We start from the raw sequence: 16,405 nt of genomic DNA on the forward strand, positions 1-16,405 counted from the left end.
TATTATTTTAAGCAAACGAAACACTATCATATTGTTTATTAACAATAGAAATCGAAAACCCGACAATTAAACAATAAATCTACAGCTGTCTGGGAATCACCTCAAATAACCAAACTATTATTATTTTTTGTCGAGATAAAGAAAGACATTAGAAATCCGATTGTCTCAAGAGAGTGCTATTAAATTCTTTTCTTTGTAAAGAACGGAGGGGGTGGTTGTTGGTTCTTGTTGATCTCATCGATCGAGAAACAAAGAAAAACAACAACCAAAACTGTAAATTGAAATTCCTCGCTTTTTATTCTCCTATGAAAGTTTTATATTATACGTAACTTAACGTGCCCCTGTAGGTAATGTGTATAGTATCAAATAGTTCGAACCAGGTCACAATAAGGACATTTACCTCAAGGTGTCGATCACACGATGAAACACAAAAAAACGGATATTATCCGTTTAGAGTTCATTGTAAGAGAACAATGGAACCATTGTCTGTAATAACGAAGCAAATGGGGACCTACGAAGAAAATGGGGGCCCACGAAAATACCACAGAGTGTGTAAACTGCAGTTTACAATATACCTTTTTCCTTGCTTCTTTTAACTATAGAAGTGGGCCGTATATCAATCGCACATTCCCATAACTTGCATAACAATTTATTGGGTGGTTCCATCAGCTGTTACAAAGTGCCTTGAAACTTTTTTATCCATAATATATCTTTATCTGAAACTTTGCAAGGCATGGGAAGTGTCATTTCCAGTAATCTAGGGCCACCTAGCCAATTTGCCCCATGTGTAGTATATTTGTTGTGTGTGATAATCTCATTCAAATTATGCTCATTTCGTGTCCAAAATATACACATTTGAAGTTTTGATTAAATCAGAAAAACGAAACTTATTAAAATGTGCGAACTATAACGTCGAGTGTTGCGCTCATCAAAATTTCTTATTTTAGCTCTTCATAACTTAACCCCTAATTACAAGCCCACATACATCTTTTGAATAGTGTGATGTTCCTCTTAACAAAGCAGAGAACATAATATTTCAAAACAATCGTGGATTTTGATAGAAGTTGCAGCTATTTTCATGATTTCTAATGCCTATTGGAATGATTAAGACAATTTGTTCGTAGGTAATGTATTATCGCATAATTTAGCTTGTACATACTTTTTCTTTGTTATGAATAGATTAGCTTAAATAAATTATAAGTTTCTCACCCCCAGCTCTTTATTCCTCCCTTCTTATTCCCCACCTCAAAATACATGCCACTTTCGACTGAATCAAGGAAAAATAACTGATATGGATGGAATGTTTATAAAAAAAAATAATAGTAGGCCACATAAGGTTTTGTCATAAAGTTTTGTAAGTTATCCTACGGTCGCTCATAAAATGAAAAAAAGGTTCGCTCACGCTAAAAAAAAAATTCCCTCGGGTAGCTGGCAAAAGTTTTATTCTATATACATATATAAATGCGGTAAAAGAAAATTTCTCGATACCCTTCAATAAATGTAAATATGTTTTATCACCGTATGGGGACATCTGATAGTACACTGGCTCGCTGCTAAAATACTTTCTCCTCGGGAAGAGTTGTGGTTATTCCCCCATTTTACTTAGAAACTCATGGTTAAAGGAATGTTCAGGTGATTAAATTTGATTGCTTAAAATTAAAAAAATTACTGACGTCAAATTCACACCCCCATAGTATTTTGTGTGCAAGAGAAGAACACGCAAAAAAAAACATTTTAATTCGTAATTTGGTAAAATAAAAAATTGTGAATAGCTCTGCCAATACAGAGTAACTGTTGTCTTCATGACAATTGAACTGAAAATATGAGTTTGTTTTTCTTATTATAATATTTAAGTTATTTATCAACAGAAGAAAATACTACATTTCTACAAACAAACAAAAGTTGCATTTTGATAAAATAAAAAAAAATAAAAAATAATCGAATATTGAAAGCTGAAGCATAACTGTTAATTATTAAATTTTCAAAGATAAATCAAGAAGAGGATAACGACACGAAATTAAATCCATTTGAAGAAATATGCCGTGATGGCATCATAGATCAACCACTGAGTTCCATTACCTGGAGCAAGGGAGTGCTTAGCGAGTCATAAATATAGTTTACATTTCAATCCACCATATCCCGATTTAGGTACAATATATTGAGATTGTGTCTTCAACTAAAAACTAAGGTATATTTTGTTATTCAAGATAAGTGTTTATATTGTTAGCCTGCAATGGAATATGCCTTTAAATTAGGTAAACAGCGACGTGTTAGTGATATGATTATATGCCTCAACGATATTTAAGTCCTTCAATTGAACTATATATGGATTAGTTAGTGCTTCCCAACTGTTGATTGACAGGTTTTATAAGATGTATCATGAGTGTTTCGAAAAAGTGAAAAGAAAAAGGAAAACGGATGTGCAGCTTAAATTATTCATCAGGCCATAGCCTTATACTATATACATACCAATTTATAGATTAATGGAAGCACTTTACAAATACGTCTTCTGTATCATATTTGAAACGTTTAAGAATGGTTCTTGTAACTTACAAAGAACCAAATATTTATGGACGTTTAAAATCAGCTCAGAACGACCACCCCGTGTAAGACAATTGGAAATTTCGGTTTCAGAATAACTACGGCTCGTATATCTACTATTTGGCCAAATTTAGATCCTGTAACGTTTTATTATAGTAAAGAATACGACAAATGGTATTGTCTAGTATCTGTAAGCTGGTTTGGTTACAGTTGGGGTCCTACATGAGGAACAAAATCCTTATTTTTAAAGGGCATCCCTTCCTTTAGATGTCTAATCCATGCCTGGTTGTTAGGGTAAATGCTTCCATAGTTGTTGAAACTATATAACCGTATGAACAGGGAGTTGTTCCATAACAACTCCCCGGTATGAATATGATAGTAATGAGTCACAATGACGGTGGATATACTGATTTTCTTTCTTTTGAACTAAAATTTTACATAAGTTTTGCATAATTAAACAAGAGAAACTTACGGTTTTGCTTGGTTCAAGCCCTAGACAGAAAAATTGCCTGGTAGTGAAAGACCTGTTCGAGCCGTGCAAGGCACGGTTCCTGCAGGTAATGGCTATACGGTAGTCAGTGCTCGTGCCGAATTCCGATACTCTGTTAACAATACATCATTACGTAATGCTTAAAGATGCACAAAACCATGGCTAAATAATTAGCATCCAATTAACTCGATACGCAAAGCAATCAATACAATACTTTAGGGGGTTTTCCTTAATCGTGTTGTGACAGAAACACACCATGCTTTCAGAGCTATAGACATACATTTCGGGGTGTTTATATGAACAAAGGCACGTTTTCCTTTCGTATAAAACCTTTAAAAGAACAAAAAGTTCCTATAGATGTTTGCGATAGTAGATATATGGACATTAGGTTGTGAAGTTTAGCTTCCTTTTTTTTTACCTGTTTTTTACCTGTTACCTGTTTCAATTTATACATACACACTGAGAGGGGCTTTAACCTTTCCGAATCTAATAGTACATGTAAAATATTGAAAAGCATGGAAAAACACGAGAATTCTCGAAAAACGTACCCACTTAACAGCCAGTGTGATATGTAACTGTTTAAATCTCGGCTTTATAATTTAATTGGCATCCAAATGGCGTTTTGCAGTAACCACAAAACTCTCAATAAATGGCTCTGTTCAATTTGCAAGATGAGATTCATCGAATCTTATCATCTACTCCTCCTCTCCCCACCCCTCCCCCACCACTCCCCTCCCGCCCTTCCCCGTTTAACTATGAATTTATCAAAATTATACAATATTTAACCAAACTATAAAAATATTTTAACAAAGAAAGAAACCCATAACTAACTTGATATTTACTGTACATAACTGGACATCGGTATGATATAATAAAGAACAAATTCTTCATCACTAGTTTAGTTTAGGATAGTTTAATTTCATTCAATGTTCTTATGAAACGTTATATCTACATGGCAATCTATAAATTTATGTACGGATGTACTTCAGCTCGCCGTGTGTCTGCTGGTTCACCGTACAACATGCGTTGTTTTCTATGAGTTGGTAACAAATTCCTGCTTTTCTCAATTTAATATATAAGCACTCCTCTAGGGGGCCACAGGAAGCGCATAAAAATACGCAAAAATGTATTCTCTCTCTAAGTTGTCAATGATCTTGTTTGACATTGAGTGATCTTTAAAATTACCATGGTAACCAACTACGTGAAGAGAAATGCATCGAACGGATCTAATGAATTTCAACTTTTTTTATTATTAAAGATTTAACCCGACACAGCAAAGAATTGGTTAATGTCGTACAAACTTAACGCAAACACATAAAGCTTACTCTCTTTATGGAGTATTTGTGAGGGAATTTGTGTTATATTTCCATCTTCACCAGTGTGATTTTGGTGGTCTAAAGTAACACATAAAGTGTGCTTTTTTATGTGATCCGCCCAGCGGAATCCAAAACGTCACCTGGTCACAGCACAAAGGGCACTAAAAACCAAACCCTATACCTGCACAGTAACTAAACTATCAGCAACAAAAAATATACCCCACACACCCCAACCTGAAACACCCCAACCCCCCCCCCCCAAAAGAAAACCCCGAACCAAACACGAAACCTCTACAAAAGTACAAACGGTCGGCCCGCACACAGGTCCACCAAAAAAAAAATCGCGTGTCGTCTAACTTATGTGGTGACGTCATTGACTGTGTGTGTGTTGTTAAACGCGATCATATCAGAAAGAATTCAATTAAGTATTGCAAGGAACACACTTTAACCAATTTTTGTTTTAAATAAAACTGGAAATATTATTTTAGTAACGATATCGATAATGTGTCAGGATGTGGGTTGAAACAATGGAGTTTTGTCAACTTCAGTCATATCGCTTTAAAGTGTGCTTTTTTATGTGATCCGCCCAGCGGAATCCAAAACGTCACCTGGTCACAGCACAAAGGGCACTAAAAACCAAACCCTATACCTGCACAGTAACTAAACTATCAGCAACAAAAAATATACCCCACACACCCCAACCTGAAACACCCCAACCCCCCCCCCCAAAAGAAAACCCCGAACCAAACACGAAACCTCTACAAAAGTACAAACGGTCGGCCCGCACACAGGTCCACCAAAAAAAAAATCGCGTGTCGTCTAACTTATGTGGTGACGTCATTGACTGTGTGTGTTGTGAAACGCGATCATATCAGAAAGAATTCAATTAAGTATTGCAAGGAACACACTATAACCAATTTTTGTTTTAAATAACACTGGAAATATTATTTTAGTAACGGTATCGATAATGTGTCAGGATGTGGGTTGAAACAATGGAGCTTTGTCAACTTCAGTCATATCGCTTTAAATTCACCACGTGACATTGATTAACTATATACAATTCCGGTAACCTTCGTTTACACGATAAAACCTTCTGCAGTGGCTTTCTTACCTTTTCGATTTTTTTTTCATATATAGATTAGAAATATGTTACAATTCGTCTGAAATGATTCAAATTTCATTGGTCTTTTGTTTCTTTATTTATCTTTATTTTTTAGTTAGATCTATATAGCTGGGTAGTCGATAATTATTTCTACATGCTGACTTTTTCCAGAGGTCACTTGGGAATTTTTTTTTTCATTTCTGAGAATGATAATTTTCTCGAGTAAGTTTTAAACTGACGTATAATTCCTACACTGACATTACAGCATATAATTATGTTTAAAAGTCAGCTATAAAATAGCACACCTGGAATTGTCTGCCTTTAATATAGCGTTACACATGTTCATAAAGATATTTGTTCTTTTTCAAAATCTTGATCCATAAAGAATAGGCTAATTCCCAAATTGTTAATTTGAAGAAAAGAAAACTAATCAGTTGACCAGAAATTTAAATAAGAGATCAGATAATATCTCATTGTTTCGCGCAATTGTAAACCAAATTTTTCAATATGTTTCTGTTTAAAAAAAAATAGTAATGTAAACTACTAATATATTCTTTTCTACTTAAAGTGAGATTACATTTTGATTAAGATTCGAAACGGAAAGTGTTTAAAAAAAAGGATGAAATCACTTAAAACTTAAACAAGAAATCAGCAGTGTAGAGTGAGGGCGGTGGGGGGGGGGGGGACGAATCCAACATGCACAAAAATATAATGTTGGCGTTTAATCATTCTGTATATTCGTAAATATTATCCATGTATACCCCTTCTCTATAAAAAGATGTTGAATAAGTATACAATGGATGTATGAATCAAACCTTTCTTTGCTATAACTAATATATATATATGACTTTAACGAACGCAAACACAACTTTTCAAAAAAAATCCCTCGGTATAGGAGCCTCAAGCCCATATATGTAAATTGAATAAATTCTACTCACTTTACGGAAGTAGGCAAGCGATGGTGAGTAGAGAAGTGCGTTTAATGTTGACAAATAATACAGAAACAGGAAACAGACAACTATATGGACAAATTGATTTGCTCAAATATGAATTTTAAATTTTATCTTGCGGTGTTAGTATTTATGTTTTCAATAAGACGATCTCAACAGATCCATATATATATATATATATATATATATATATATATATATATACATATACATATACATATATATATATATATATATATATATATATATATATATATATATATATATATATATATATATATATATATATATATATATATATAAAGATTCAGTTGTTCACTTCCGGCTGCAAGAGTGCTCAATACATAGAATACATTAATTATATAGTTGTCTGATGTTATATCGTTGTCTGATGATTGCCGCACAGTCGTTAAACTCGAGTAACAACATGCTGTAGGTTACCAAACACGTATATATATATATATACTATATCATATATAAAGTAATATACCTTCACAACCCAAAGAAGCATTCGGTACTTTAATCAAATTTCCAATAACCAAATGATACTTTCTTACAGAATTATGTCTAGAAGATTCTCATGTTGTCAATAAAAACAACATAAAATATTAAAAACCTCGGAAATGAGGTCTGAAATGTACACAGATAATTACTTAGATAACTGATGTTGGTATCACACGTCACCTCGTTGTATAATAGCGTCTGAACTTTGTATGGATTTTTGTTCATGCATGTATAGCTCGTACCAGTGACAAGAAGAGTATTAAGTACATTATATAGTTAACAATAAAGTATGGATGAAATGAGAATTTGAGAATTTCTAGAAGAACACTAGAAAAATACATTTCCAAGAAGAGTGAAATATAAAATTTCAAATATGAGTACGAGTCTCCATAAATGTATGTTTTCCTAAAGTCCGACTGATTGATAACTCTGTTTATAGCCAAATCTGTCTTTGCTCTGTTCCACTTCATGAATTTGCAAAACAAAGAAATATGTGGATATGCTAAGTTTCCGGGGTTACACCACCCCCTCCCCCCCCCCCCTTCGCTTCCCTGGACCTCGAACGGGATGTAAATCTGTATTGTGGAGTGTTAGCTCAGTGGTTACCGCCGGTGCCTTTCAATCATAAGGTTCCCGGTTCGAGTCACTCCAAAACTAAGGTATGTCGTCCAGTTACAGAGTTGTTGACAATTAACAATTCATAATCATGGACGTTAACTATGAATCTAAGAGACTGACTTCGGTCAGCTTGCGGCTTTGATAAGCCAGTGATGGCTTCTTCACGAGTTCCTGCTTGCAGGAGGATCTAAAATAGATACATACATACATAATGTTTGTCAGCGTTCAGTGTCCCCGCCCCAACAACTTACACACTCCGCAACAAATGAACTTCCATGTGACAACTCTCGCATGAGCTGACGTTATAATATCATTTAAACTGCATAGCTCCCTTACGCTGGTGTGTTTTGTTTGTTTTTTCGTCATGTGAGAGATTTTGTGCTCTCTTTAACCGGATCGATTTTGCACGCAGGAGATTATCGATCAAGCGTCTCATGTTATAAAACCTCCAAAGCGCTACACTGACTTCATATCCGAAGAATTAATAGTATCATCGAAACACTTCACATTATCCTGAACTGAAAGACTTATCGCCGTGTTTGATTTTGTTATCGTGTTTATTGTTTGTTTCTGTGTGGATTTTTTTAGGGGGGTGCATAAAACTGAAAAGTCCGAAAATTATCAAATTGAAAATTCCGATTGAAAAATCTGGTAAATTAATGCATGAAATGTCAAATTCATAGGTTACCCACCCCCCCCCCCTATCTCCCGCGTTCTCCCCGACACCGGGTTAGTGTACAACTGATCTTGGAGTGTTCTTCCAGAATGTGTTCAACCATTCGTAAATAAAAAAAAATAATCAATTTACCAGCGCGAAGAATATAAAATATTAAAGTTATAGTGACGTAACCAACACTGTGGAATCAAATACCGGTACGCAACCAGATGCGGTTTTACTTTCCAGGGTAGGGGAGGGGAGGGGCCGAGCATGATCTGACGGTTCACAGTGAAAATTTGTACCCATTTTCTCTTGCGGAAACATTTAAAAAATTAACATCTTACGACATAATGTGAAATGACATATCATGGTTGCTAAATGTGTACCTTTGATCAGCTATGTTGAAACATCCTATCACAAGTAGGCCGTGTGAACAAAGTCACCAAGATAGATTATATTACAAGTATTCACTTACTGTATTTGTTCGGTATGCGATGAGGCCGCATCAATACGATTTTGACAATTTCCTAGCCGACCGCAGAAAATTTGCGATTCCCCATACGTGCTTTAAAGCGACGGTCCTCAACCTATGGGCAGCGACCCAATGTTTGGGTCTCAAAGGCTTTACCCCCTTCACATCATTTGCCCGTCCCGTCACCAAAATACCACGTCGAGATTAAAGTTACCTTAAAAGGAATTTAATCATTACTTCGTAAAATCCTTCGCATTATGAACACAAAATGATGGTTACATCCTCGAGGTATAATACTTCGTTCACTATAGTCTACATAGTCTGCTTTCACTGTGCAACTTATAAGTTAACCTAAGTTTATACCCGCCTATTAAATGTGGTTATGGTTTTTGTCACTCATTAATTCAGCAACGAAAAGTTAAGGTTGCATATTTATACCGCCCAACAGATCAAGTTTCTTTCAACAATAAATTCACCGAAACAAAGCCCAAAAAATCGAACATAATCAGACATTCGATTTATTGTAGTTATCGATCGTGACGTAACGGATGACGAATGTTGTCTTTGTGAATTGAGTAATGAAAAGTGAAAAACAAAAACTATATTGGAGGTCGTCCTATCTGTTTTATCAATAGTGTGATCTTGCCACCGGTAAATAATATAACTATCCGGTGCCGAATGTCGAAATAATACATAAATGCATAATTCATATTTTCATCGAAGTCAATATACTTTGTTAAAAAATATATCCGAACACAATATTTTTTCCTTTCTTCTTTTCCTTTGTTTTCTATTCTTTTCGTTTTCCTTTTGTTTGCTTATTTTTTTAATTATTCATAAAATATGATTGTTTCAAGTATATGCCTAACAAAAGGTGTCTGTTGTTAGGCTCCATGTTTGTTTATATTTTGATTCCCTTTTGCTCCTTTTTCTGAGAAAAGAAGTTGGAGAAGAAGAAGAAGAAGAATATTTTGGTTTGCTCCATAGGCAATAACACTGTGTAGTATAATAAACATTAATGTTTCGTCGAAGCTCCCGTACCTTTTTGAAAAACTTATATTATGAAATTTCAGAAGTCGGTAGTATTGTTTTATAATTGTCATGATTATATACGTATGATATACGGTTTGGGCGTGATATTTGCAGGTTGCAGAAAAAATGTCGTTTCTGGTCAGTGGCGCTGAGAGGCAGGTCGGTCCCCAGGGGGCAAGTACCGGGCCTTTTTTTGCCTTCTACATTTTTCCATATGTACCATAAATTTACTGTATATTTATGGAAATGAGAATCAATTAAATTTTTATTTTTCCCTTATATTTACCGGGCCCCTAATAGACCATGGGCTCAAAGCCTGCCTCATACTCCTATGCCCTCTCCTCAACCCCCCCCCTCCCCCCACATTTCCTTCGTCATTCTTGCTTCTGGTTTAAAGACCATAAATGTAGCCTCCAAAATGCTAGAAAGTCAAGTAATTATCTCTATCCCTGAGGAACCCACGAACCATTATTACACTTTCTCTGGGCCATCCGGTTGTCTAATTTAACGCTGCTCTAAAGTTGTCTGGGAATCATTGAGATAGTCGGAGCCTCCAAGGGTGAAGTATTTAGAAAAAAAATATTTAGCAATTCCTCGAACGCTCAAAATGTTCAGGCAAAATATTCTAATAAACTTGAAGGTCAACAGAGAGGAATGTGCTTGCATAGACTTATATGACAACACAGTACTAGCATAGTACACTTTAAACTCTTAGAAATATGAATCCTCTTTATTTTGTTTGCTTTCTTCATGCGTTTTTTTATATTTTTTTATTTGTGTTTGCTGGGGAGGGGGAGAGGGTTGTTGAGGTTGGCGGTTCCTTTTTGAGAAATATATATATATTTTTAATTTATTATTCTTTTGTACTCCTTTAATTCATTTTTTGATATTCTGTAATATTTATTCATATTTTAATTAAAGATGAAAAAGTTATATTGATATGTCTAGCATTTTAATTTGACCTTGATGATCATAATATGGATTAATTCATCATGAAAATATTGAAATTGTGTAACAAAAAAAATGCTATTTTTTATGACTTTTGAAACCAGACAAGATCAATGTTCCCACATCGATTTCTTCGAAGTGGCGTTGTCAAGAACGGCTATCAGGGCCACAGGAGTCAATTAATGTAGACGAATGAAGGGAAACATTTGGAACATTAAGAGCAGAAACTCGACAAGAATCCACGAAGACGAGAGGAACGGAAGAGGGTAAAACTTAATATTAAACAGCAAGAGGTAAAACTTTATATTAAACAGCATCAGCAACGCTGAAAAGAAAGCATACCCATTCTCCCTCACTATGACACAAGGTTTTAATATTTCTCTCCTCGAACCAAGTCATAACATATCCGGGAATTATTACTTGCTGAAAATTATAGCAAACAAATATATATCTCATGGCTATTTTACTTTTCTAGTGTCCAAAATGAGAAAACCATGATAAGAGAGGCGAAACATATATTTACGTACTTTATCTGAACAGAAGATGCAGTGCCTGACTAGTTTGGAAGTGATATACAGGTCCCCCTCCCTCTCCCCACCCTCTCCCTACCCTCCCATTATTGACAGGGGAGACGAAAGCAAGGTCGGGCCACCTGGTCAATTATATTCACCGAGACCCCTCTTTGCACTTTTTATATAGCCCATCTTTTACCAGCCAATCATATTTTCCCCGCCCCTAAATTGACCGCGGGCCCTGGGATCTCACCCGCCCCCTACCCCCCCCCCCCACTCACGTCCCCTCTCGCCAGGCCTAATTATTGGACAGAAGAAGGGAAGGAATTTACATACTAGCAAGTGCTGCCTGCAGAGGTGTAGTATAGACGGTTCAGACAGTTCTTTGAACCACCAGTCCCAATTTCCAAGCCCGCCCTCCCCCTTCCCACCCAGGCTTGGTTCTGAAATTTTGAGCCAACAGATCAAAACTGGCAATCATGTTTTCTCATCAATAATTTAATGAGTACAAACATGACTATGGCTTAGTATGTCTGATTTGGTTGTGGTAGACACATTAATTGTCCAATTCAATACCAGACCTGTTGTGGTGTCTGTTCTCTAATGATTGTAGCATTTGTGAATTTGCTTCAAGTTCAGTTTAGATGAAATAAGGGTGGAACAGCCAGCTCTCACTCTCTAACCAGGGGGGGGGGGGCTGAAACCCTAACTACGCCTCTGAGAGTTTGCATATTACTTTCACGATTTCAAATGAAGATTTCAGAGTTGACATTTACGTCTAACCTGAACCAGTTTTATTTGTTCGAAACAAGCGCAAAATTAAAAACAAATCAACTCAAAACTTGTCATATTTGGCGACAAATCATTGAAATACATGGGTTCATTACCATGTTTGCATGAAACTTAATATGTAGCGGAAATGTCCCTCCGGTTCATTTTAAGAATATGTAATGTAGGTGAGATATTGCGACCAGTGTTTTCGGTTTTAGCCCAAAGGACTGAATCGGAGGGGTGAAATCTAACATTACTGGGAGGTGAGAAAGCATGCTCGTTTATATGGACTTATATAATAATAATAATACTATAACTAATAACTGTATATATATCAATATGCCGTTAATAGCTTTATGAAAACCCCCTTTGCGAATCACCATTTAACTTACACCTTTTCATTTTGATCTTAATGCGAAAAAAGCGAAGACTTATGTTGGAATTTGCTATGTTCTTTTTCGCCCTATAGAACAGAACTTGTTTTCATAGATTTTTAATTTCTCGTTTTTAGGACATGTTCTGAAAGTGTATCTTTCATGATCGTAAACATTACATACCTTAATTACTTACAATTAAACTTACACATTACATTAAATTGCTTCTAAATCCAGTAAACTATACCAGAAGCTCTGTATTAATATTAATTAGTTAATTAGTTACAGTGGAACATATTATTTTCTTCAATCTTAAATCAATAGCCATGATGAAAGAACAAAATGGGAAATGGAATTTTCAATGACGCTTTCGTTCTTTTCGTCACATATTTTTCTTTCTTTAAATCTATAGTTTTTTTATAATTTTATTTTGTTCGACAATTTTGTCCATTGTACTTTTTTCTCGAGCAGACCTTGAAATAATTACTTCTTCACCTTCACGCATTAAAATTCTACTTTTCATGTCTTATTTCTATAAAAATGGATCCACACAAGAAAAGGTGAAAACATTTAAAACACACAAAAAACTAAACCGCTTTATATATCATGTTACAGAAAATTAGAATGTGATTTTCACAACTTAAAATGAATAATTATGTTGGATCTTTAAAAACGTATTTTTTTCCGGTGACTAAAATTTGTAACTCTGCACCCCACAACTGTTCCTCCTTCTCTACTTGTTCAGTTTCGTAATTGACAATTTTGATCCACCGATGAATTTAAAAGTCGTTTCGTAAATTATTTTTGCTCGAAACACAAATAAGGAATAATTATGTCGGATCTTCAAAACGTTTTTTTTTCGGTGACTCAAATTGTAATTCTGCACCCCAAACTGTTCCTCCTTCTCTACCTGTTCAGTTCCGTAATTGACAATTTTGAACCACCGATAAAATTAAAAGCTGTTTCGTAAATTATTTTTGTCGGACACAAAAACTGTTCCACATGCACGTTCTCCAACATAACCCACATCCACACCCCTAGCACCCTCCCCCTCCCTCTCCCCAACACCATGCACTTCATCCCATATTCTTTAACCATTCTCCAATTCCTAACTCAATGAGCGAAGAATTTGAACCCTTACCTGTTAAATCGTCTTCTGTCTCTGGTCTGTAACTCTTCTACAAAAAAAAATTCCCAAGGACACTTGAATGTTTCCGAAACACCTTTAATTTCTTGCAATTAATGTTACTTTCCGATAAAGAAAAATATAGAAAAATCTATTCACTTTTCAGAATGTTAACAGTAAGTACTACGGCAAGTTTGTCCTTGCTGCTAGCAACAACGCAGTGCTTAAACCTAAACGCAAGCAAGGTATCGACGGGTAAATTTGACGAAGAAATGTCAACATTTGAACACGCAGTTATCCTCTTTCTCTCTCTGCCACTGCCTCTGCCCGCAACTGGCTAAAACTAACTAGTCGGATCGGTATACTTACTCTTAAAAGGAAACTGCATCCCTAGTTATTAGAACTACTTTAATTTGGTCACCAAATATTGGAGTTTTCGGCGGTTTTCACCCGAACGGCATCTGTCACGTGGTTACATCAAAAATCGTTACTTGAGCAGGCGTATAGAGAAGCTGTGCAAACACACGAGTAAAATTTCTATAAGAAATGTACGACTAGATTTCTGAGAAAATTTTTCAATATTTCTTCATGCATATTCATTAGGGAAACTATATCCGCCCACCCCAATTATCCGCATCTTCGCTCGCAAATTTGCATCGGATTGTTCTTGTTTGTGTATGATTTATACGAGGGAAATGCGCCATTTCGATATATAGAAATGAATTTTCTGTCGGAAATAATCTTAAGCTATGGCTAACTATGATAAACTGGTGTGTATAGTTATGCCAACTTGTTGAATCAAGTTTTTCATGTAAGTCGCCATTTCAATGGGAGAGATTTGGGAACATGCATATTCATGAGGATTAAAGCGGTTCGCTAACCAAGTTTATCCATATATCCCCGTCATAGGAAGTACATTCCATAGGAAATAATTTCTTTGCGAAGAATATATATACGATGGTTTGGACAACTTCGATTGGCTGTATGACTTAAATGACGCAAAGCAGGGAGAAGGAATATAATGACGTCATAAGATAATAAGAAAAATGTGAGTCCGTGTTGTTAATTTTCTACAGCAGGTCAACTAGTTTATCTTTTCAGTCTGTTATTTTAATACTTAAACTATACGCAAATTTAAACCCTTTATTAACGAAAAAAGCCCAGATTCACCTTATTGTTAAAATAAGGCACAATGTTTAAGGTTATTTCAATTAAAGTGCAATTCCATAAATTAAAGATCAGACATCCGTCGTTTATATCGTTCACAAAGAAAAGCATTTCTTATGGATATTTGACAGTGAAGGTTGGGATAACTCTATGAATATTCATTACTAACGGTTGGACAAGAACAAATTATTCCCTTTAATGTTATAATGTTTTCCACAATTATATTTGTCACACATGAACACTTTTTGTCGATCTCTGAAGATATTGCTCCCCAAACTGAAAAAAAGGAAATACATCTACTCACTATAGTCTACCAAAGACCATCGTCATGATCACGTGGTGACGCCCCGCCCCCTCCCCCTCCCCCTCCTATCTCCACTCTCTGTCCTCTACTACATCTCTCTCAAAATTCTAATATCAGTTTCTTTTTGTATATTTTAATGGCATTAAACATGAAAGAAACAACACTTTTGTGAGCTTTATCAGTTATCACTTGTGTCATTCTTGTTTCTAGAAAGATTGTATTTTTTTTCAGTGTAAATAGCAATTAAATTGTATTGTGTCTTGTATCTATGCATCTAAAGTGATCTTTTCATTTCAACCCTTCAGTAAAATCTTGCCCCTTTATATGATGCACCGTCGAACACAAAACCTGCAATAAAGATTATATTGTGAGGTTCATTACTGCTAGAAATAGAACGTAAAGGGAGTCCTGAATAATTTCTCACATATATAGAATTTCTGACATCGTGGGATATACAAATCAAAATTTTATCTTCGAGTCGTTTCCTTGAACGGAATTTTTGCCGACAACTTTTTAATCAGAGTTGTATATAAATAAAAAGTGTCGCTTGAACAATACTTCCTTGTCTGAATTGACCTCACAGAAAAAAACCCAAAGTGAACAAGATTAAAACACACATTACAAGATTTCCCAGCGAATCAACTGAAGTCATGCTTTTGCCTAGAGTTGCCCGCTACCGTGTAAGAAAAGATATGGTCAATTGAAAAATATATCTCATAATATTAAAATCATCAAAAGGCAGATAAAATTATTAATAAACTTTGCGAACGAAAAAAAGAAGAAAGAGGAACTACCAGATTTCATTAATACAAACAGGACAAGAGACCTCATATCAACAAATTGAGGGGGTATTCAAATATGTTTGGAAATTGTCTCTGATTGGCCACAATTTACACAACGTTACAACTTAACGCAAGAAATATTATGATTCTATGAAGGTTTTCTTTTTATTACTTTTTTTTAAATTTCTGTGACGTGAAAACAGAAAGCGACGTATAGAGGGTTAATGGTGTGGGTATATTGCAACAGCGCCCCCGTTTGATGACGTCATATACTTAGTCATGTGCTATTTAGACATTTTCACGAAAATCTAATGAATTTGTTAGTTCAATGTCTTCTTGTTCCCAAACTAGTGTAATTGGTACTTGTACTTTGATATGAGGTGAATTGAAAATTCATCTGGGTCGAAAATTTTAATAATTAAAGTATCAAATTAAGATCATTATTATCGTATTCCCTTTTTGATAAGTAGACAATACAGGTGTTATATGTACCATTATCAACTGCTTAATTTACTTACAAACTAAATTCGTAAATTTTCGTTGGTCGCTACCGCAACGTGATAAAAGTTGTGAACTGACATGTCCCATCGATTATATTCAAGCTGATGGCTAGGACTATCACGGCATTCACAAATTTACCTATGACCTTCTGATCTTTTGAGTCACAAAAGATAAATGGTTTGTATAGTTCCTCCAACGCCCTCCCCCCCCCCCCCTCCTCATAAACCTTGCCTCAAA

The 16,405-nt window shown here is 35.3% G+C and overlaps 1 protein-coding gene across 2 annotated transcripts in view; it reads right to left on the minus strand.

The window, feature by feature from the left end:
• LOC139962842 (uncharacterized) overlaps positions 1–13,996 on the minus strand; it is a 46,429-nt gene extending 32,433 nt beyond the window's left edge. The window contains exon 1 of one of the 2 annotated variants that reach the window (XM_071963206.1): positions 13,430–13,996. The gene's annotated coding sequence lies outside the window, so the exon portion shown is untranslated. Of the gene's footprint in view, positions 1–3,013; positions 3,110–13,429 lie in introns of those variants that run through there. The other variant, XM_071963207.1, reaches the window with a different exon arrangement.
• Between the last annotated feature and the right edge of the window lie 2,409 nt (positions 13,997–16,405).

The sequence above is a fragment of the Apostichopus japonicus genome, chromosome 21, assembly GCF_037975245.1.
Source record: "Apostichopus japonicus isolate 1M-3 chromosome 21, ASM3797524v1, whole genome shotgun sequence".
Taxonomy (NCBI): Eukaryota; Metazoa; Echinodermata; class Holothuroidea; order Aspidochirotida; family Stichopodidae; genus Apostichopus; species Apostichopus japonicus.